Source organism: Salvelinus fontinalis, chromosome 16 (genome assembly GCF_029448725.1).
Source record: "Salvelinus fontinalis isolate EN_2023a chromosome 16, ASM2944872v1, whole genome shotgun sequence".
Taxonomy (NCBI): Eukaryota; Metazoa; Chordata; class Actinopteri; order Salmoniformes; family Salmonidae; genus Salvelinus; species Salvelinus fontinalis.
In genome coordinates this window covers 39,184,763-39,193,236 of record NC_074680.1, presented here as the reverse complement: position 1 = coordinate 39,193,236, position 8,474 = coordinate 39,184,763, and positions in this window count along the sequence as shown.

The window sequence follows — 8,474 nt, the reverse complement described above, 5'->3', positions numbered from 1 at the left end:
ATAAAGCAGTATTACCACAGTGACCTGGTGTAAAGCGGTAATACTGCTGTAATACCACAGTGACCTGGTATAAAGCAGTAATACCACAGTGACCTGGTATAAAGCGGTAATACTGCTGTAATACCACAGTGACCTGGTATAAAGCAGTAATACCACAGTGACCTGGTGTAGAGCAGTAATACCACAGTGACCTTGTGTAAAGCAGTAATACTGCTGTAATACCACAGTGACCTGGTGTAAAGCAGTAATACCACAGTGACCTGGTGTAAAGCAGTAATACCACAGTGACCTGGTATAAAGCAGTAATACCACAGTGACCTGGTGTAAAGCAGTAATACCACAGTGACCTGGTGTAAAGCAGTAATACCCCAGTGACCTGGTATAAAGCAGTAATACCAAAGTGACCTGGTCTAAAGCAGTAATACCACAGTGACCTGGTATAAAGCAGTAATACCACAGTGACCTGGGTTAGAGCAGTAATACCACAGTGACCTGGTGTAGAGCAGTAATACCACAGTGACCTGGTATAAAGCAGTAATACCACAGTTACCTGGTGTAGAGCAGTAATACCACAGTGACCTGGTATAAAGCAGTAATACCACAGTTACCTGGTATAAAGCAGTAATACCACAGTGACCTGGTATAAAGCGGTAATACCACAGTGACCTGGTGTAAAGCAGTAATACCACAGTGACCTGGTGTAAAGCAGTAATACCACAGTGACCTGGTGTAAAGCAGTAATACCACAGTTACCTGGTATAAAGCAGTAATACCACAGTGACCTGGTATAAAGCGGTAATACCACAGTGACCTGGTGTAAAGCAGTAATACCACAGTGACATAGTATAAAGCAGTAATACCACAGTGACCTGGTGTAGAGCAGTAATACCACAGTGACCTGGTATAAAGCAGTAATACCACAGTTACCTGGTGTAGAGCAGTAATACCACAGTGACCTGGTATAAAGCAGTAATACCACAGTTACCTGGTATAAAGCAGTAATACCACAGTGACCTGGTATAAAGCGGTAATACCACAGTGACCTGGTGTAAAGCAGTAATACCACAGTGACCTGGTATAAAGCAGTAATACCACAGTGACCTGGTGTAAAGCAGTAATACCACAGTGACCTGGTGTAAAGCAGTAATACCACAGTGACCTGGTATAAAGCAGTAATACCACAGTGACCTGGGTTAGAGCAGTAATACCACAGTGACCTGGTGTAGAGCAGTAATACCACAGTGACCTGGTATAAAGCAGTAATACCACAGTTACCTGGTGTAGAGCAGTAATACCACAGTTACCTGGTGTAGAGCAGTAATACCACAGTGACCTGGTATAAAGCAGTAATACCACAGTTACCTGGTATAAAGCAGTAATACCACAGTGACCTGGTATAAAGCGGTAATACCACAGTGACCTGGTGTAAAGCAGTAATACCACAGTGACCTGGTATAAAGCAGTAATACCACAGTGACCTGGTGTAAAGCAGTAATCCCACAGTGATCTGGTGTAAAGCAGTAATACCACAGTGACCTGGTATAAAGCAGTAATACCACAGTTACCTGGCATAAAGCAGTAATACCACAGTTACCTGGCGTAGAGCAGTAATACCACAGTGACCTGGTATAAAGCATTAATACCACAGTTACCTGGTATAAAGCAGTAATACCACAGTAACCTGGTATAAAGCGGTAATACCACAGTGACCTGGTGTAAAGCAGTAATACCACAGTGACCTGGTGTAAAGCAGTAATACCACAGTGACCTGGTGTAAAGCAGTAATACCACAGTTACCTGGTATAAAGCAGTAATACCACAGTGACCTGGTATAAAGCGGTAATACCACAGTGACCTGGTGTAAAGCAGTAATACCACAGTGACCTGGTATAAAGCAGTAATACCACAGTGACCTGGTGTAGAGCAGTAATACCACAGTGACCTGGTATAAAGCAGTAATACCACAGTTACCTGGTGTAGAGCAGTAATACCACAGTGACCTGGTATAAAGCAGTAATACCACAGTTACCTGGTATAAAGCAGTAATACCACAGTGACCTGGTATAAAGCGGTAATACCACAGTGACCTGGTGTAAAGCAGTAATACCACAGTGACCTGGTATAAAGCAGTAATACCACAGTGACCTGGTGTAAAGCAGTAATACCACAGTGACCTGGTGTAAAGCAGTAATACCACAGTGACCTGGTATAAAGCAGTAATACCACAGTGACCTGGGTTAGAACAGTAATACCACAGTGACCTGGTGTAGAGCAGTAATACCACAGTGACCTGGTATAAAGCAGTAATACCACAGTTACCTGGTGTAGAGCAGTAATACCACAGTTACCTGGTGTAGAGCAGTAATACCACAGTGACCTGGTATAAAGCAGTAATACCACAGTGACCTGGTGTAAAGCAGTAATACCACAGTGACCTGGTATAAAGCGGTAATACCACAGTGACCTGGTGTAAAGCAGTAATACCACAGTGACCTGGTATAAAGCAGTAATACCCTAGTGACCTGGTGTAAAGCAGTAATCCCACAGTGACCTGGTGTAAAGCAGTAATACCACAGTGACCTGGTATAAAGCAGTAATACCACAGTTACCTGGTATAAAGCAGTAATACCACAGTTACCTGGTATAAAGCAGTAATACCACAGTTACCTGGTATAAAGCAGTAATACCACAGTTACCTGGTATAAAGCAGTAATACCACAGTGACCTGGTATAAAGCGGTAATACCACAGTGACCTGGTGTAAAGCAGTAATACCACAGTGACCTGGTGTAAAGCAGTAATACCACAGTGACCTGGTATAAAGCAGTATTACCACAGTGACCTGGTGTAAAGTGGTAATACTGCTGTAATATCACAGTGACCTGGTATAAAGCAGTAATACCACAGTGACCTGGTATAAAGCGGTAATACTGCTGTAATACCACAGTGACCTGGTATAAAGCAGTAATACCACAGTGACCTGGTGTAGAGCAGTAATACCACAGTGACCTTGTGTAAAGCAGTAATACTGCTGTAATACCACAGTGACCTGGTGTAAAGCAGTAATACCACAGTGACCTGGTGTAAAGCAGTAATACCACAGTGACCTGGTATAAAGCAGTAATACCACAGTGACCTGGTGTAAAGCAGTAATACCACAGTGACCTGGTGTAAAGCAGTAATACCCCAGTGACCTGGTATAAAGCAGTAATACCACAGTGACCTGGTGTAAAGCAGTAATACCACAGTGACCTGGTATAAAGCAGTAATACCACAGTGACCTGGGTTAGAGCAGTAATACCACAGTGACCTGGTGTAGAGCAGTAATACCACAGTGACCTGATATAAAGCAGTAATACCACAGTTACCTGGTGTAGAGCAGTAATACAACAGTGACCTGGTATAAAGCAGTAATACCACTGTTACCTGGTATAAAGCAGTAATACCACAGTGACCTGGTATAAAGCGGTAATACCACAGTGACCTGGTGTAAAGCAGTAATACCACAGTGACCTGGTATAAAGCACTAATACCACAGTGACCTGGTGTAGAGCAGTAATACCACAGTGACCTGGTGTAAAGCAGTAATACCACAGTGACCTGGTGTAAAGCAGTAATACCACAGTGACCTGGTATAAAGCGGTAATACCACAGTGACCTGGTGTAAAGCAGTAATACCACAGTGACCTGGTATAAAGCAGTAATACCCTAGTGACCTGGTGTAAAGCAGTAATCCCACAGTGACCTGGTGTAAAGCAGTAATACCACAGTGACCTGGTATAAAGCAGTAATACCACAGTTACCTGGTATAAAGCAGTAATACCACAGTTACCTGGTATAAAGCAGTAATACCACAGTTACCTGGTATAAAGCAGTAATACCACAGTGACCTGGTATAAAGCGGTAATACCACAGTGACCTGGTGTAAAGCAGTAATACCACAGTGACCTGGTGTAAAGCAGTAATACCACAGTGACCTGGTATAAAGCAGTATTACCACAGTGACCTGGTGTAAAGTGGTAATACTGCTGTAATATCACAGTGACCTGGTATAAAGCAGTAATACCACAGTGACCTGGTATAAAGCGGTAATACTGCTGTAATACCACAGTGACCTGGTATAAAGCAGTAATACCACAGTGACCTGGTGTAGAGCAGTAATACCACAGTGACCTTGTGTAAAGCAGTAATACTGCTGTAATACCACAGTGACCTGGTGTAAAGCAGTAATACCACAGTGACCTGGTGTAAAGCAGTAATACCACAGTGACCTGGTATAAAGCAGTAATACCACAGTGACCTGGTGTAAAGCAGTAATACCACAGTGACCTGGTGTAAAGCAGTAATACCCCAGTGACCTGGTATAAAGCAGTAATACCACAGTGACCTGGTGTAAAGCAGTAATACCACAGTGACCTGGTATAAAGCAGTAATACCACAGTGACCTGGGTTAGAGCAGTAATACCACAGTGACCTGGTGTAGAGCAGTAATACCACAGTGACCTGATATAAAGCAGTAATACCACAGTTACCTGGTGTAGAGCAGTAATACAACAGTGACCTGGTATAAAGCAGTAATACCACTGTTACCTGGTATAAAGCAGTAATACCACAGTGACCTGGTATAAAGCGGTAATACCACAGTGACCTGGTGTAAAGCAGTAATACCACAGTGACCTGGTATAAAGCACTAATACCACAGTGACCTGGTGTAGAGCAGTAATACCACAGTGACCTGGTGTAAAGCAGTAATACCACAGTGACCTGGTGTAAAGCAGTAATACCACAGTGACCTGGTATAAAGCGGTAATACCACAGTGACCTGGTGTAAAGCAGTAATACCACAGTGACCTGGTATAAAGCAGTAATACCCTAGTGACCTGGTGTAAAGCAGTAATCCCACAGTGACCTGGTGTAAAGCAGTAATACCACAGTGACCTGGTATAAAGCAGTAATACCACAGTTACCTGGTATAAAGCAGTAATACCACAGTTACCTGGTATAAAGCAGTAATACCACAGTTACCTGGTGTAAAGCAGTAATACCACAGTGACCTGGTATAAAGCGGTAATACCACAGTGGCCTGGTGTAAAGCAGTAATACCACAGTGACCTGGTGTAAAGCAGTAATACCACAGTGACCTGGTATAAAGCAGTATTACCACAGTGACCTGGTGTAAAGTGGTAATACTGCTGTAATATCACAGTGACCTGGTATAAAGCAGTAATACCACAGTGACCTGGTATAAAGCGGTAATACTGCTGTAATACCACAGTGACCTGGTATAAAGCAGTAATACCACAGTGACCTGGTGTAGAGCAGTAATACCACAGTGACCTTGTGTAAAGCAGTAATACTGCTGTAATACCACAGTGACCTGGTGTAAAGCAGTAATACCACAGTGACCTGGTGTAAAGCAGTAATACCACAGTGACCTGGTATAAAGCAGTAATACCACAGTGACCTGGTGTAAAGCAGTAATACCACAGTGACCTGGTGTAAAGCAGTAATACCACAGTGACCTGGTATAAAGCAGTAATACCACAGTGACCTGGGTTAGAGCAGTAATACCACAGTGACCTGGTGTAGAGCAGTAATACCACAGTGACCTGATATAAAGCAGTAATACCACAGTTACCTGGTGTAGAGCAGTAATACAACAGTGACCTGGTATAAAGCAGTAATACCACTGTTACCTGGTATAAAGCAGTAATACCACAGTGACCTGGTATAAAGCGGTAATACCACAGTGACCTGGTGTAAAGCAGTAATACCACAGTGACCTGGTATAAAGCACTAATACCACAGTGACCTGGTGTAGAGCAGTAATACCACAGTGACCTGGTGTAAAGCAGTAATACCACAGTGACCTTGTATAAAGCAGTACTACCAAATTGACCTGGTGTAAAGCGGTAATACTGCTGTAATATCACAGTGACCTGGTATAAAGCAGTAATACCACAGTGACCTGGTATAAAGCGGTAATACTGCTGTAATACCACAGTGACCTGGTATAAAGCAGTAATACCACAGTGACCTGGTGTAGAGCAGTAATACCACAGTGAACTGGTGTATAGCAGTAATACTGCTGTAATACCACAGTGACCTGGTGTAAAGCAGTAATACCACAGTGACCTGTTGTAAAGCAGTAATACCACAGTGACCCGGTATAAAGCGGTAATACCACAGTGACCAGGTGTAAAGCAGTAATACCACAGTGACCTGGTGTAAAGCAGTAATACCCCAGTGACCTGGTATAAAGCAGTAATACCACAGTGACCTGGTGTAAAGCAGCAATACCACAGTGACCTGGTGTAAAGCAGTAATACCACAGTGACCTGGTATAAAGCATTAATTCCAAATTGACCTGGTGTAGAGTAGTAATACCACAGTGACCTGGTGTAAAGCAGTAATACCACAGTGACCTGGTATAAAGCATTAATACCAAATTGACCTGGTGTAGAGTAGTAATACCACAGTGACCTGGCGTAGAGCAGTAATAACACAGTGACCTGGTATAAAGCAGTAATACCACAGTGACCTGGTATAAAGCAGTAATACCACAGTGACCTGGTATAAAGCAGTAATACCACAGTGACCTGGTATAAAGCAGTAATACCACAGTGACCTGGTGTAAAGCAGTAATACCACAATGACTTGGTGTAGAGCAGTAATACCACAGTGACCTGGTGTAAAGCAGTAATACCACAGTGACCTGGTGTAAAGCAGTAATACCACAGTGACCTGGTGTAGAGCAGTAATACCACAGTGACCTGGTATAAAGCAGTACTACTGCTGTAATACCACAGTGACCTGGTGTAGAGCAGTAATACCACAGTGACCTGGTGTAAAGCAGTAATACCACAGTGACCTGGTGTAGAGCAGTAATACCACAGTGACCTGGTATAGAGCAGTAATACCACAGTGACCTGGTGTAAAGCAGTAATACCACAGTGACCTGGTATAAAGCAGTAATACCACAGTGACCTGGTACAAAGCAGTAATACCACAGTGACCTGGTGTAGAGCAGTAATAACACACTGACCTGGTATAAAGCAGTAATACCACAGTGACCTTGTGTAAAGCAGTAATACCACAGTGACCTGGTGTAAAGCAGTAATACTGCTGTAATACCACAGTGACCTGGTGTAGAGCAGTAATATCACATTGACCTGGTGTAGAGCAGTAATACCACAGTGACATGGTGTAGAGCAGTAATACCACAGTGACCTGGTGTAAAGCAGTAATACCACAGTGACCTGGTGTAGAGCAGTAATACCACAGTGACCTGGTGTAGAGCAGTAATACCACTGTGACCTGGTGTAAAGCAGTAACACCACAGTGACCTGGTGTAAAGCAGTAATACCACAGTGACCTGGTATAAAGCAGTAATACCACAGTGACCAGGTGTAGAGCAGTAATACCACAGTGACCTGGTGTAAAGCAGTAATACCACAGTGACCTGGTATAAAGCTGTAATACCACAGTGACTTGGTGTAGAGCAGTAATAGCACAGTGACCTGGTGTAGAGCAGTAATACCACAGTGACCTGGTATAAAGCAGTAATACCACAGTGACCTGGTATAAAGCAGCAATACTGCTGTAATACAACAGTGACCTGGTATAAAGCAGTAATACCACAGTGACCTGGTGTAAAGCAGTAATACCACAGTGACCTGGTATAAAGCAGTAATACCACAGTGACTTGGTGTAGAGCAGTAATAGCACAGTGACCTGGTGTAGAGCAGTAATACCACAGTGACCTGGTATAAAGCAGTAATACCACGGTGACCTGGTATAAAGCAGTAATACTGCTGTAATGCAACAGTGACCTGGTATAAAGCAGGTATACCACAGTGACCTGGTGTAAAGCAGTAATACCACAGTGACCTGGTGTAAAGCAGTAATACCAGAGTGACCTGGTATAAAGCAGTAATACCACAGTGACCTGGTATAAAGCAGTAATACTGCTGTAATACCACAGTGACCTGGTGTAGAGCAGTAATACTGCTGTAATACCACAGTGACCTGGTATAAAGCAGTAATACCACGGTGACCTGGTATAAAGCAGTAATACCACAGTGACCTGGTATAAAGCAGTAATACCAGAGTGACCTGGTATAAAGCAGTAATACCACAGTGACCTGGTATAAAGCAGTAATACTGCTGTAATACCACAGTGACCTGGTGTAGAGCAGTAATACTGCTGTAATACCACAGTGACCTGGGTATAAAGCAGTAATACCACAGTGACCTTGTATAAAGCAGTAATACCACGGTGACCTGGTCTGGAGCGGTAATACTGCTGTAATACCACAGTGACCTGGTATAAAGCATTAATACCACAGTGACTTGGTATAAAGCAGTAATACCACAGTGACCTGGTGTAAAGCAGTAATACCACAGTGACCTGGTATAAAGCAGTAATACCACAATGACCTGGGTTAGAGCAGTAATACCACAGTGACCTGGTGT